This window comes from Molossus molossus, unplaced genomic scaffold, assembly GCF_014108415.1.
Source record: "Molossus molossus isolate mMolMol1 unplaced genomic scaffold, mMolMol1.p scaffold_m16_p_13, whole genome shotgun sequence".
Lineage (NCBI taxonomy): Eukaryota > Metazoa > Chordata > Mammalia > Chiroptera > Molossidae > Molossus > Molossus molossus.
This window is the reverse complement of record NW_023425348.1, coordinates 21538254-21554346: the sequence shown is the minus strand read 5'-3', so window position 1 is coordinate 21554346 and position 16093 is coordinate 21538254.

Sequence of the window (16093 nt, the reverse complement as noted above, 5' to 3'; positions counted from 1 at the left end):
GAATAGAATGGTGATTTCCAAGGTCTAGGGTAGTGAGAGTGGGGAGATGTTGGTCAAAAGGTACAAACTTTCAGTTATAAGATGAGTAAGTTCTGAGTGTCTAATACACAGCATGATGACTGTAATCAACATTACACCACATACTTCATATTTGCTAAGAGAGCAGATCTTAAACATTCTCAACCCCCCCCCCACCCAAAGAGAGGTAACTTCGAGGTGATAGATGTGTTAATTAACTTGATTGGCAATCATTTCACAACGTATATGTATAACAAAGCATCACATTGTACATTTATTGTACACTTTTTTTAAATCCTCACCCCAGGAGATATAGATAGATAGATAGATAGATAGATAGATAGATAGATAGATAGATAGATGATAGATAGATAGATATTGCATTTATCTTCAGATAGAGTAGGAGGGAGAGAGGGAGGAAGAGAGAGAGAGAAACATTGACATGAGAGAGACACATCGATTGGTTGCCACCCATACAACCCCAACTGGGGCCAGGGACAAACTTCAACTGACGTACGTGCCCTTAGCAGAAATCAAACCTGGGACTCTCTGGTCCTCAGGCCAATGCTCTAACTAACCACTGTGCCAAATCGGCCAGGGCACATGTACACTTTTAATATATAGTCTTACTTGTCCATTATACTTCAATAAACAAAATGGGAAGAAATAGAAAACAGTCATATTCCTAGTATGCATGCTATTACCCTTTCACACACAAGCTTAAATCACCATTCATATTAAAAACTCATGATCCATGCATTTTAAAAATCAATTAATCATCTTTTTCAAGAACAGTCTTGGGTTTATAGAAAACTTGAGCAGAAAACAAAGTTCCCAAAGAGTTGCTTAAAGAAATTTTTGTTTAAAGAAACATTCAAACACATTAAATTATCAAAGAGAACAGAAAATATATGTCCACACAAAAATGTATACACAACCCTGGCCAGTTTGGCTCAGCAGACTGAAGGGTCACAGGTTTGATTCCCAGTCAAGGGCATGTACCTGGGTTGCAAGTTGAATCCTCAGCCCCAGTCAGGGCCGTGCAGGAGACAGCCAGTTGATGTCTTTCTCACATCAATGTCTCTCTCTCTCTCTCTCTCTCTCTCCCTCTCTCTCTCTCTCTCTCTCTCTCCCTCCCTCCCTCCCTCCCTTTATTCCACTCTATCTAAAAATCAATGGAAAAAATATCCTCAGTGAGGACTAACAACAATAAAGAATGTATACACAAAGGCACATAGCAGCATGATTCATAATAGCCCAAAAGTAGAAAGTACAGAAGTGTCCATAACAGTAATAAATGAAAAAGTAAAATGTGGTCTATCCATACAATAAAATATTATTCAGCCATATAAAGGAATAAAGTTCTGGGGGATTGAAGATGGCAGTGGAGTAGGTGAACATTACACTCATCTCCTCCCAGGACCAAACTGGAATTACAATTAAAATATATAATAATCACCCTGGCTGGTTTGGCACAGTGGTTAGAGTGTCAGCCTGCAGACCAAAGAGTCATGGGTTTGATTCCAGTCAAGGGTACATCTCAGTTGCGATTCAGTCCCTAGCCCTGGCTGGGGTCATGCAGGAGGCTACCAGTTGATGTGTCTCTCTTACATCAATGTTTCTCTCTCTCTATCTCTCCCTCCCACTCAGTCTGAAAATAAAAATAGAAAAATATCCTCAGGTGAAGATTTTAAAAAAATTATATATATATATATATATATATATATATATATATATATATATGTATATATACACACACACACACACACACACTCTCTCAACCTGAATAACCAGCTGAAGACTAGTTGAAGAGGAATCTTATAACCAAGGATTTACAGAGAAGCCACATCAAGACTGGTAGGAAGGGTAGAGATGCAGAAAGGGCTGGCCTCGCTCCCAGAGGTATCAGCTGAGATTCTGGAGAAATATTTCAGCTGCAAATTTTTCCCCTGAGAAGTGTGGGGTCTCTACCCCAAGCCAAGCTCCCTAGCCCAGAGCACCAGAGCCTGGAAGAGGCATCCACATAACATCTGGCTGTGAAAGCAGGTATTCTGTTCACCAGAGAAAGACTCTGGGACATTTGCTGAGTAGCCTCAGACCCAGCACAGGCACCAAGTTTGAACCTGTATCAATCTGGTGAATACTACTCACCCATAACTGGTGACTTACTGAGAACCTACCCCATGTAACATGAATACTGCCAGAGGTTCTTTAACTGACTGAGCCTAACAGCAGATGGAGGCAGATAGAGGCAGATCTCAGGCTGCCTTGGGACTTTTGCTGACTTGCCCACAGGCCCAGTGCTAGCCTTGATGTGTAGCTTGGTCCTTCCTGCACACACCCAGCCCCAGCAGAGGCAGCCGCAAATGGTGGATCACTTTGTACCTACAAAAAGTTTGCCCAGGACCAGTTATAAGCAGTGTCTGACATTGGCCTGTACCAGAGTCCCTCCTAAGAGACCCCAAAACCAACACACCCCATGGCCAGCTTCAGACAACATCAGAGCAGGGTCCAATGAATTTCACAAGTGGCATATTCAAAGGGAGATTTCTGTGCAGACCCTGCTAAGGCTAATTCCACTTCATGTGGTCAACACCAGCACACATCTAGAATACAGTGCTTAGGGTTAATCCTCACAATCAGCCAACCTGAGGGCCAACCCCATGCATGATTGCGGCAAATGCAATTAAGACTCAATTACAACAGGAGGGCCTACATATCCCATACAAGAGACACTCCTGGAACACCCAGCTCAGGAGCTCAAGGAGTTGAACTGGGTTCCACAGGACATCTAATATCTAAGGCCACCCTACCAAGACTGGGGGTCATAGCAGATCTACCTAGTAGATAGATAGAAACAAACACAAAGAGGCAGCCAAAATGGGAAGACAAAGAAACATGCTTCAAAGGAAAGAACAGGAGAAATCTCCAGAAAGAAGAGCTAAACGAAATGGTGGGAAGCAATTTATCAGAAATAGAGTTCAAAAATAAGGTAATAAAGATGCTCAAAAAACTCAGTGAGAACTATAATAGCATGAAAAAAAGACATAAAAACCTTAAAAAAGAATCAGTTATATGAAATACAATATATGAAATGATATGAAATGATGAATACACTAGAAAGAATAAACAGTAGGTTGGATGGGGCAGAGAACCAAATCAAAGATTTAGAAGATAATGTAGCAGAAAACACCAAATTAATGCAGAAAAAAATTTTTTTTTTTAATGAAGATACTTTAAAGGACATAACAAGATGAACCCAAAGAGGCTCACACCGAGACACATCAAATTTAAAATGGTGGGTGTTGCCCTGGCCAGTTTGGCTCAGCAGTTGGAGCATCGACCTGCAGTCCAGAGAGACCCGGGTTTGGTTCCCGCTAAGGGCGTGTACCTCGGTGGCATTTGTCCCCAGCCCTGGTTAGTCGTGCGGGTGGCAGCCACCCGATGTGTCCCTTTCGTGTCAATGTTTCTCTCTCTCTCTTCTTCTCTCTCCCTCCCACTCTATCTGAACAAAAAATGGAAAAATGTCCTCTGGTGAGGTTCAAAAATAAGTAAATAAATAAAAGGGTGATTGTTGCAACCGTGTGCTGGCGGGGCTCTGCATTGCACACTCTGGAGGTGCCGAGTGCTAGAGGCATAGAGCAGTGGGCCGACACACATGGCCAGAATTCACATGCAGCCCAGAATTTGATGAGAATCAAGTCCTGTTTTTATTCTGTATAAAAGTTTCTAATTGAATTGCAAAAGCTGTGGACTTTGGCAGAACTCCCTGAGAATTTGGTTTTTTTGCCTTTTTCTCTTCCAGTATTCTCTTTATTTATTATTTTACTACTAGTAATATTATCTTTTACTCAATTCCTTTTTTGTTTATTATTCTTGTTCTCTCTTCTCTTTCCTAACTCTATTTTGTGTGTGTGTGGGGGGGGGGGTGTTTTTGCTGTTGCTGTCAGTGTCTTTGTATGTTCAGTTTATGTTCATGTTTATTTTCTCTTTGTTTGGTTTTGCCCTGTCAGCACCTGTACAACAGTTCACTCTATGTGGTTCTGGCAGAGCCTTACAGTTAGCCAGCCTGAGAGGAGAGCTCACACATAAATGGGACAACAACAATCAACACCCAAATACAGTAGAGCCCAAATAATCCACATAAGGGTCACTCAGAACACACAGCTCAGTAGTACAAGGAGACCACACCACTGTTTCCTACAAGATATCTATTACAAAAGCCAAATCCATTAAGCCTGGGAATCATAACAAGTATATCTAATACAGAGATACAAACACAAAGAGACAATGAAAACGGGGAGACAAAGAAACAATACCCAAATTAAAGAAAAAAAGAAATTGTCAGAAAAAGACCTAAATGAGATGGAGTTAAGCAAGTTATCAGATATAGAGTTCAGGGCCCTGGCCGGTTTGGCTCAGCGGTTAGAGCGTTGGCCTGGAGTCTGGAGAGACCCAGGTTCGGTTCCCGCTAAGGGCACGTACCTCGGTTGCAGTTTGTCCCCGGCCCTGGATGGGTTGTGTGGGTGGCGGCCACTCGATGTGTCCCTTTCACGTCGATGTTTCTCTCTCTCTCCCTTCCTCTCTCTCCCTCCCACTCTGTCTGAACAGAAAATGGAAAAATGTCCTCGAGTGAGGATAAAAAACAAACAAACAAACAGATATAGAGTTCAGAGTAATGGTTATAACGATGCTCGAGGGATTTGGTGCAAACTACAAGGAACTCAGTGGGAACTACAGGAAACTTAGTGGGAAATACGAGGAACTTAGTGGGAACTACAAGAAACTTAGTAGAACTAACCATGAAAAAATGTAGAAATCATGAACAAGAACCAGGCAGAAATGAAGAATACTATCTGACATCAAGAATACACTGTAAGGAATTAAAAGCATGTTCAGTGAAGCAGAGGATCAAATAAGTGAATTAGAAGACAAAGTAGAAAAAAACCACTCAGAGCAGCAAAAAGAAAAAAAAAACTTTAAAAACATAAGGGCAGCCCTGGCCGGTTTGGCTCAGCAGTTAGAGCATAGGCATGAGGACCAGAGAGTCCCAAGTTTGGTTCCTGCTAGGGCCATGTACCTCTGTTTCGGTTTGTCCCTGGCCCCTGTTGGGGTCATGTGGGTGGCAACCACTCGATGTGTCTCTCTCATGTTGATGTTTCTCTCTCTCTCTTCCTCCCTCTCTCCCTCCCACTTTAACTGAAAATAAATGTAAATATGTCCTTGGATGAGGATAAATAAATAAATAAATAAATAAATAACAAACATGAGGACAGTGTAAGGGAACTTTGGACAATCAAAAATGGAACAACATAGACATCACAGGGGTACAAGGAGGAGAAAAAGTGAGCAAAGGATAAAGAAACTGTTTGGAGAAATGATGACAGATAACTTTCCTAGCTGGTGAAGAAAAAAGCCACACAGTTTCAGGAAGCACAGAGGGTATCAATCAAGATGAACCCAAAATAATCCACTCCAACACATCATAATTAAAATGGCATGTAGTAAAGACAGAGGGAGAATGTTAAGGGCAGCAAGAGAGAGATGGTAAGTGACATACAAAGGTGCTCTCATAAGGCTGTCAGCTCATTTCTCAACAGACACACTACAGGAGGCAAGAAAGGAATGCCATGAATTATTTAAAGTAATAAAAAACAAGGGTCTAAAACCAAGACTACTCTTTACAGCAAGGCTATCATTCAAAATTGAAGGTGAAATAAAAATCTTCCCAGACCAAAATAATAAGCTGTAGGAGTTTATCGCCACCAAAACTTCAATGCAAAAAATGTTAAAGGGACTGCTGTAAGAAGAAGATATATATATATATATAGAGAGAGAGAGAGAGAGAGAAACATGGCCACAAAGAATAAAAATGAAAATAAATAAATATCTTTAACAATAATAACATTAAATATAAATGGATTAAATGTTCCAATCAAAAGACATAGGTAGCTGAATGGATAAGAAAACAAGACCTGCCCTGGCCAGTTTGACTCAGCAGTTGGAGCGTGGGCCTATGGACCAAAGAGTCCTGGGTTTGATTCCAGCCAAAGGCACGTACCTCAGTTGCGGTTTGTCCCCAGCCCCAACAAGTTGATGTGTCTCTCTCACATTAATGTCTCTCTCTCTCTCTCTCTCTCCATCCCACTCTGTCTGGAGATAAATGTAAAAGTGTCTTCTGGTGCAGATTTAAAAAAATAAAACATAAAAAACATGACCCATATATATGCTGTCGACAAGAGACACACCTCAGAACAAAAGACTCACACTGATGAAAGTGAAGGGATGCAAAAATATTTCCCATACAAATGGAAACAGAAAAAATAGGGGTAGCAATACTTATATCTGACCAAAAGACATCAAAATAAAGGCCATAACAAGAGACAAAGAAGAAAGCCACTACATAATACTAAAGGGATCGATCCAACAAGAAGATATAACCCTGGTAAACATATGTGCACCCAATATAGGAGCACCTAAATATATTAAAAAGCTCTTGGAAGACTTTAAGGGAGAGATCAGTAGAAATACATTCATTGTAGGGGACTATAACACCCCACTAATGTCACTGGATAGATCTACCAGATTTAAAAAAAAAAAAAAATCAATAAGGAAACAGCGATCTTAAATGATACAATTGCTCAGATGTATTTAATTGACATTTACAGAACATTTTACCCCAAAGCTGCATGTTATACATTCTTCTCAAGTGCATATTGGCCATTCTCAAAGACAGACCACACATTAAGAAACAAAAGAAGTCTCTACAAGTTCAAGATTGAAATCATACCAAGCATCTTCTCAGGTCACAATAGCATGAAAGTATAAACTGAAAAACATTCACACATGGAGGCTACATAGCATGTTATTAAGCATTGAATGGATTACCAATGAAATCAAGGAAGAAATCAAACACTTCCTGGAAACAAACAAAAGTGAATACACACCACCCCAAAATCTGTGGGACATAGCGAAAGCAGTCCCCAGTCCCAAAAGCATTACAGGCCTACCTCAAGATACAATAAAAATCTCTAATAAACTATCCAACCCTGCAACTAAAAGATTTAGAAAAAGAAGAACAAGAAAAGCCCAGAATAAGGAGAAGAAAGGAAATAATAAAGATTAGAGCAAAAATAAATGACAGAGACTAAAAAAAAAAATACAAAAGATTAATGAAACCAAAAATTGGTTCTTTAAAAAGATAAACAAGCCCTGGCCGGTTTGGCCTAGTGGTTACAGCATTGGTTTGTGGTCTCGAGAGACCCAGGTTCAGTTCCTGCTAAGGGCACGTACCTCGGTTGCAGTTTGTCCCCTGCTCTGGTTGGGTCCTGTGGGAGGCAGCCACACGATGTGTGTGTGTGTCTCTCTCTTCGTCTCTCCCACTCTATCTGAACAAAAATGGAAAAATGTCCTCTGGTAAGGATAAAAAAAAAAAAAAAAAGATAAACAAGATTGATGGGCCTTTAGCCAGGCTGATCAAGAAACAAAGCGAGAGGACCCAAATAAATAAAAGCAGAGACGGAAGAGGTGAAGTAACAACTGACACCACAGAAATACAAAGGAATGAAAGAAAATACTATGAACAATTCTATGCTAACACATTGGACGACCTGGGAGAAATGGACAAATTCCTAGATACATACAATCTTTCAAAATTCAAGCAGGAAGAATCAGACAACCTGGATGAGCCAATTAATAAAATTGAAGCAGTAGTAAAAAAAAAAATTTTAAAACCCTCCCAGCAAATAAAAGTCCTGGACTGGATGGCTTCACAGGGGAGTTTCACCAAACATTCAAAGAACACCTATTCTACCAAAACTATTCCAAAATTTCAAGAGGAAGGAACACTTCTAAGGCCTTTTCACAAGGCCAACATTATCCTAATACCAAAACCAGATAAAGACACTACAAAGAAAGGTAATTACAGGCCAATATTTGTATGTCCTCTTTGGAGAAGTGTCCGTTCACCTATTTTTAATTGAATTCTTTGTTATCTTGTATTGAGTTTTATATGTGGAATCTAATAAATAAAATAAACTGATGAATAAAACAGAACCAGAGGCATGGAAACATGGAAAAGACTGACAAATTCCAGAGGAAAGGGGGGCTGGGAGGCGGGAAGAGATTAGCCAAAAACTTATATGCATATATGCATAACCAGTGGGCACAGACAGAAGGGTGGTGACAGCCTGGGGAGCAGCAGGAGCAAGGAGGAGGGAGCAATGTGGGGGATAAAAGAGGGACATCTGTAATACTCTCAATAATAAAGACTTAAAACAAAGTGAGTGATCCTGGTAGAGAAACAAGACCCAGAAGAAAAGAAGCCCCTTAAGACGCATGTCCTAAATGTCCCTCCTCCACATTCACCTTTGGTCCATGGGAACAAGTGAGAGAACATAAACAGTAATAAGCAAACATCTTGATCCATATCCCCTACCTTACGTAAGATCCTTAAAATTCCCCCTGGCTACTTCACAAGCCAGAGTTGGGGCCAGTCTCACGTGTTCAGGAGCAGGTGTGCGGGCATTCTCTCCGTCGAGCTTTCTCCCCTGCCTGAGATACGTGGGCACCTCAATATTCTTTATACCCCCGATAAGTCCATGCTACTAAAATTGTGATTTTTGGCCCTGGCCATTTTTGTTCAGTGGTCAGAGTGTCGGCCCAAAAACGAAGAGTCATGGGTTCAATTTCGGTCAAGGAAATATATCCTTGGGTGCGGATTAACAACAATAACAAAAAAGTGGTTTTTGGACCAATTTTATATAAATTTATTTATTTATTTTTGTATTGCTTTTAGAGAGAGGGAGGGAGAGAGAGAGAGAAAAAAAAACATTGATGAGAGAAACATCAGTCAGCTGCCTTTTGCACATTCCTTCCTGGGGATGAAGCCTGCGACCATGGGCATGTGCCCTGACTGGTAATCCAACTGGCTACCTCTTAGTGCATGGGATGATGCTCCACCAACTGAGCCACACTGACGAGGGCACAAATTTAATTTAATCTACACTGAGGAAGATTTAATATTAGAGGGAATTCATAATGACTCTTGCGAACTGAAGAGTTCTTTTATACTAGACTAATACTATTCCAACCCCAATTTACAAATTTGCTCAGACTGAACTGTATAGGAGCTTTGCTTAGAGTGAGGTCCACCCAGGGCTGAAACAACAGAAAGGCAATCACAGAGAGCTGCGCAAACCTGAACGTGATGATATTGCAGAGCTGCCGCTGAGCATGTGTCAGGGATGCAGAATAAAAAAGTGATGTGGGTGATGCTCTTCGAATGCATCCCTTTAGAATATAATCCACATCTGCCAAGGAGCAGCTTCCGTGTGTACATTTAGTATTTGTGCATTTTATCTGCTTGCAAGAGGAGTGGAAACTGAAATGGCAAGGGTCAATTACTCATTTCTGTCCTTTCCGTTCTTTCATAACATAAAAATATAATCCCAAAATGACATTTTCCCACACAGATTTATCTCATAGACATCCGGCAACTTACACATGCACACAATCCCCAGCTTAAATTTGTTTCCTCACTTGTGGCATTTCATTTCCTTATTCCTTTAGAAAATAGCATGGATGTTTTCCTCTGGAAAATAAAATACGCTTCCAACCTGAAAAGTTTAAATCTTCAGGAACATGCAACTCCTTTAACATAAAAAAGAAATTCAGGAAATTTAAGACCCTTCTAGGCTGTGTTGGTTGTAGGATAACATATCAAACAAGTTTCTCAGCATTTTAGATACTAAAAAAGCCACACTAACACTGATGTGAATTTGAAAGTGAATTATATATGCATGTGCCTATCAGTTGTTAAAAATGACTAAAACTCTATATTTTGAACACAGCACATAGGAAATTGTTGGTGCCATACCACCAAACTATAAATTGCAAAAGGGTGATCAAGAACCAGTTTTACAGCCCTTAGCTAACTGCACACCTTGAGCATCTAAGGGGGTTAGAGGTGGCCAAGAGTTGGAGTATGAAATGAGAAAAGATTTTGTGAGAATTTTCATCTGTCCAGGAGTGAGGTGGGGTACTGTTTCCCTGGACTCTAGGAGAGAATGGCTCTGCAACTCAACAGGTCTCCTAGAGCTTGGTAGACACGGTACATTGGGATCCTGCTCATGACAGAAATCTGAAGAGATGCTGATTGGATTGATAGAGCAGTGCAGTCTCTGGAAACATTTTGGGAGAGAGCGAACCCCCATTTGCAATGGGTCAAAGCTGCAGATTTCCTATGGATCATGTGAGAGAGTCAGAGATTACACTTATAGTTTTTATGGCTGCATCCTACAAGTTCTGCTATTTCAGCGTGCGAGTTAATAGATGTTCATATAGTATATCTCTCCAGTCACGAGGTCTTTTCTGAGTCCCCTTCCTTTTGAAATTTATCTCAAATAACTATGGCTTCCCTTTTCCTCCCAGGGGTGGGGAACCTTTTTTCTGCCAGGGGCCATTCAGATATTTATAACATCATTCGCAGGCCATGCTAAATTATCAATTTAAAAATTAACCTGCTAATTTGGTGAGATGTGTGATGTTAGCTGGTGTGGATTTCGCACGCCTTACACAGCCAAGGGCCTGACATTCCCGCCCCCCCCCCGCAATCGCCTGGCTCTCTGAGGCTGGATTTTTGTTGGAGCAGAGTAGAAGCGAGGGAGAACTTGCTGGCTCTTGCTTTCCTCACCCACCCCACCATAAGAACGGGCATTCCCCAACAGGTCTAAAGGTATGTTTTTCTTTATGTATTTCTGTAACTCAAACTGAATCAAATCCTTTCTCATCTTCTTACACTGCAATGGTCAGCCGCTTCCGGCTGTAGAACCTGCAGGAGATAAGCAACGGCTCTGTGGGTTTGCTCCAGTGGGCCAGTCCGTCTCAAAAGTTTCTGACCAAGAGCTGTCTCTGTTCGATACTTTTCAAGCCTGTTGCTCAGACACGAAGGTGGACCGTGCACACCTTTCTGTGAACCCGCATCCTCAGCTATTGGAGTCCTTCAGACTTTTAAGGCACCTTTCAGTGAAATGCAAGTTAAAAAATGTATCATAACTGTAGACTTTTCAGCAGTTGTGAAAACACATCTATAAGGTGCAAACCTGTGTGGAATAAAACTATTGCTTTTGTTTAAAATGAAGAAAGCATATATATTCATGTTTATGCAATTGTACTTAAAAATAGCTCTTGAAGCCCTGGCCGGTCGGCTCAGCGGTTAGAGCGTCAGCCTGCGGTTCCAAGAGACCCGGGTTCGGTTTCCGCTAAGGGCACGTACCTCAGTTGCAGTTTGTCCCGGGCCCTGGTTGAGTTGTGCGGGTGGCAACTACTTGATGTGTCCCTTTCACATCAATGTTTCTCTTTCTCTCTCCCTCCCACTCTATCTGAACAAAATATCAAAAAATGTCCTCGGGTGAGGATAAAAAAAAATAGCTCTTGAAGGATGCACAGAAATGAATAAGAGGAGTTGTCTATTGAGGTTGAGGGGCATTGAGCATATGGGGTACAAGGATGGGCAAAGATGTCATTATATAGCTTTTCACATTTTTTGAACTATGTGAATTCATTACTTATTCACAATAGTAAATAAATACATATATGGTAAAAGTTGTGGCTATCACTCTGTATTGACAAATGGTTTATTTTTTTTTTCTACATGTGTATCCAACATTCCTCTAATAAATGTTTCTTTTACAAAAAAAAAAAAAAAAAAAGAGGAAGCCAAACATTTCTGTCCAGTTTTATTTAACTAATTCCTTGTCAGATAAGCCACAGTCAAAAAAAATTTAAGGGAGAAGGAAACTATCATTCATTGGGTTTCAAAGACGTGTCGATAACTGCCAAGGGTTTCACGTTTTTCCCTCGGGCAACCCAGCCAGAGAGCGTCAGGAAGGAATCCAAACAGAATGCTCTTCCGTGAGGCTCTTTCCTATAGCGCTCGACGTGGTCTTTCTCAAACTGTAGGGTCTACACCAGTCACTTGGGAACCTAGTTAAAATGCATATTCTGATTCAAAAATCTGGGTATGGCCTGCCTGGGATTCTGCCTTGAGAGCAACGTCCCAGGGACATGGAGGCTGCTGACCTGCACAGCACACTTGGGGTGGTAAAGTTCCCTGCAGATGTTCCTGCCGCTCCTGGCGGTCAGAGTCCCCATCTCTGGGTAGGACTTGCCTCATAGAAATGACTAGCAATATTGTTATTTATTTTAGTTAGTTGTCTCATTTAAAAATTTAGAGACAAGCATGACACAGAGTGATAAATCTCAGAGAGCAGGGATGGGGAGGGAAGAGATTAACCAAGGAATTTAAATGCATATTTGCATAACCCATGGACACAGACGATAGTGTGGTGAAGGCCTAGGGGGAGGGGCTGAGAGCAGTGTAGAGAGGGTCCAGGAGGGGGAAAAGGGGGGACATCTATAATACTTTCAACAAAAAAGATAAATTTAAAAATAAAAATTTAGAGACAAAAATCAAAATAAAGGAGCAATAGCAAACGGAAGGATGTATTTCTTATGGCCCTTGAAGCATCCTCTGATGGCCAGGTAGAAGGTGACCGCTTTGGCTGAGGAAGTGCCTGGTGGTTCACTGCTGCAGCCGGGTCCAGGTCTCTACTGTTAGCACTCAGCTTGAAGGAGATGACCCTGGCTCTTCTGAGACTGGGGTCCTCCTCATCCAGAGACCCTGCCAATAGACACGTGGATTCTAGTCTTCACTCAGTCACTTAGCAGCAATATTGCTTTGGGCAAGTCATTTCAGCCTTCTGGCACTCCAAGTCCTCATCCGTAAAGTGTGGCTGATGAGCTGGTGGTAAGAATATCCGAGTGCAACTTGTGAAGCTGATTGGACCAATTGGGCAAGCTGCCTATTTGTGCTTTGTCCTTAGAGCCTTGGGGAGCTGTTGAAGGCTTAAAAACTGGAGACTAATGCAATGCTACATAGCAGGACTAAGAGAAGAGAAGAAATACCACAGTTTGCCTAGAATTGGTCAAGTGATGTTTAACTATGCACAACGGCCAGTTACTATCACCAGCAGAGGAGAACCATTTCAGACAGCAAGGCCAGACGTCTGTTTGCTCCCCAAATCAGTTGTTGAATTTAGCAAACCAAACCTTGAGTAGAGGCCTGGAATATCAGTTAATGCAAGGGTTTAGGTTTTTATAGATCTGCTTGGATTTTATTACACACAAACTCCATGTCTGTGGCCCCAGCTCAGGACTTTCGGGTGCTAAGGCCTGGGATCAAAGCATAAAATGTGAGCCTAATGAACATGACTCTCCTGAAAATAATTGTTACTATTATTTATTAAATAACCTCTTCTGTGCTCAGTGCTTTACATGCAATTCTCCATCTGCTCTCATGGCAATCGCAATGAGATGGATGTCACTCTCCCCATTTTACAAATAAAAAGGCCAGTTCACGGAGGTTAATTAACTTGCGGAGGTTATACCAGGGGCTCCTGAGCTTCCCCGTGAACTCCGCTCTCTTGGACTACTTGGCTCTTAACCTTGAGTTAACTTCAACCAGAAAGAAAGGACAAACCCGGATTTGCCAGTTGTTTATTACTCAAAAATCACTCACTATTCACCCCTTAACCATCACACATGCACATTAAATATAACTCGATCTGTACCTATCGTGAGTGTATCACATACTTAGTGAGAAGAGTAACAGTTGAGGGACCTACCATGTACTTTTAGGGATCTATGTGAATAATCTTATATAAAACTATATATATATATATATATATATATATATATATATATATATATATATATAAATTTTAAATGATCAGTATTTCATTGCCCTTGAATGCACATAATTAATATATATCTAAACAAAAGTTTCACTTTCACATATATATGTAGTAGATATTAGACATCTATGAATTCACTTATTTCCTATGTGTGCTTAATTTCAGGACCATGTGCCTATGTATAGATCTTTTATGATTGTTTATTTTTAAAAATATGTTCACAGACAAATACACCTATAACTATATTTCATAGGTACTATAGTGACACCTGGTGGAAAAGCGTGTTGAGTCGCATCTGTATGTTTCTGTGTATTTTAAAACTTTTTTTCTATTTATAAAGTGGAAACTGTCAGCAGACTCAGTTTGAGTGTTGAACATTGAAATATAGTTTGGCTCTATATAAATTTAAGATAACGGGGCTTTGTATCAATTTCCAGTAAGTTGAAACATAATCAAATGTGTCTGAATCATAACTAGTCTTAATTGGTAGAACTGTTAGAAGTGATCCTGACAGCAATACTGAACCACTGATTCCATTTTTAGAAAGTGAATGAAACAATTTCTTTTGGGAAAGGGTTTGAAATACAGGCATACTTAGTTTTATTGTGATTTGCTTTATTGTGCTTCATAAGTGTTGCGTTTTTAACAAGCTGGAGGCAGGACCTTCCACCAGCAAAAGATGATGACTCACCCTGGCCAGTGTGCTACAGTGGTTAGAGCCTTGGCCTTCAAACCGAAGGGTAATGTGTCTCTTTCACATCAATGTTCCTCTCTCTCTCTCCCGCCCCACCTCCATTCCACTCTCTTAAAAAAAAAGGGAAAAATATCCTCAGGTGAGGATTAAGAAAAATAAATAAAGATTACAACTCATCCTGCAATGGTCCAGAGCTGAAACTGTAATATTCCAAGGTATGTCTCTAGTTTTATTTGAAAGGAGCTAGAAAATATTAATTTTCTTCACAACAGAAATTTTTATTCCTGCAGGATATCATTTAAGAGATTCAAACAGTCAAGAGGTATTAACAGAAGATTGTTTACTGAGCACCAAATACATAATTATTGATTGCGTGCTCACTATGTGCAAGGCATTCTGGAAGCTTTTCTCCTGTGTCCTCAGTATAATACTGCTTAGATCCCCTGGCTACAGAATGTGTTACTGAGGCTGAGGGCTGATTTTACTCACATAGAGAAGCATTGTCATACTCTGTCTCTTGGGAAGAAATACGACAACATGGAAAGATAATGGCCTTTTAAATCAAACAAAAATTGAGTGTTTTTCTTTTTTTCTGCTTTTTTTTTCTCTATTTCTTAAGTCAGGTTCTGAGTACACACACATTTGTTTCATTATGCTCTATATCTTATTTATTCATTTTATGTGTGTTTGCATTTTTACTATTGTTTTAATACTCAGAGACATTTAAAAGAGATGTTACATTCCGGGAAGAAAAAACAAATATTCTATCTTTTTTCATTATATTTTATGTATATAATAAGTCAGAACAGATGTGGTTACTGGTTGTGAAAGGGCCACTATCCAATAAATTCATTCTATTTCTGTTATTTACTTACCATTTATCACCACTAGAGGGCATCTGAGGACTGAGCTAAGTACAATGCAAGGCAATGAGTAAAAAACTAAGACTACATCTTCCATCAAAAAAGCTAATTGTGCTTTGTGGCCTAGATATTTAAAAATTACTTGATGATAGTTTTTTAATGAAGTTAGTAAATATGCATACACTTTCTATTAAAACGTTAAATTAAAACACTTCCTTTTCTTTTCAATACAATGCAACAGCTAATTCTGTAATTAGAATTAAATTTGCAAATGCCAAGTATAATAATGGCAATTATGGATCAAATTGTATTTTCAACTGCACCTGCTTACATTTTAAAATTTGCTATGCAATTGCAAACAAACTATTGAATATCTGAAAAAGTGCATGCAGAATTGGCTAAGCATGACTGGTCTTAATTATAAAACCCTAGTGTGTGATCATTTTTAGCATATTTCACCCAACAGCAATGTCTGAAGCACCCACTATGTGTCAGCACTATGGGGTTCTGCAGCTCCAGTCCAGTAGAAAAGATGGACGAGTAGACAGATGAGGAGAGGGACTGCAGTAATCAGTGTTCTGATGCGGCATGTGTACACTGGGAATCATGTGGACAGGCTGGGAATCAGAACAAGCAGGGGGCGTCAGCCCTTTCAGGTAGTTTTCTTTTCCTGGTAGGGGCCTGTCTCAGACTAAAGAGATTCAGGCTAAAAGATGAGTGCTGTTGTTCAATCATAGTTTCAAGTCCTGCTCCACTCTCTTACT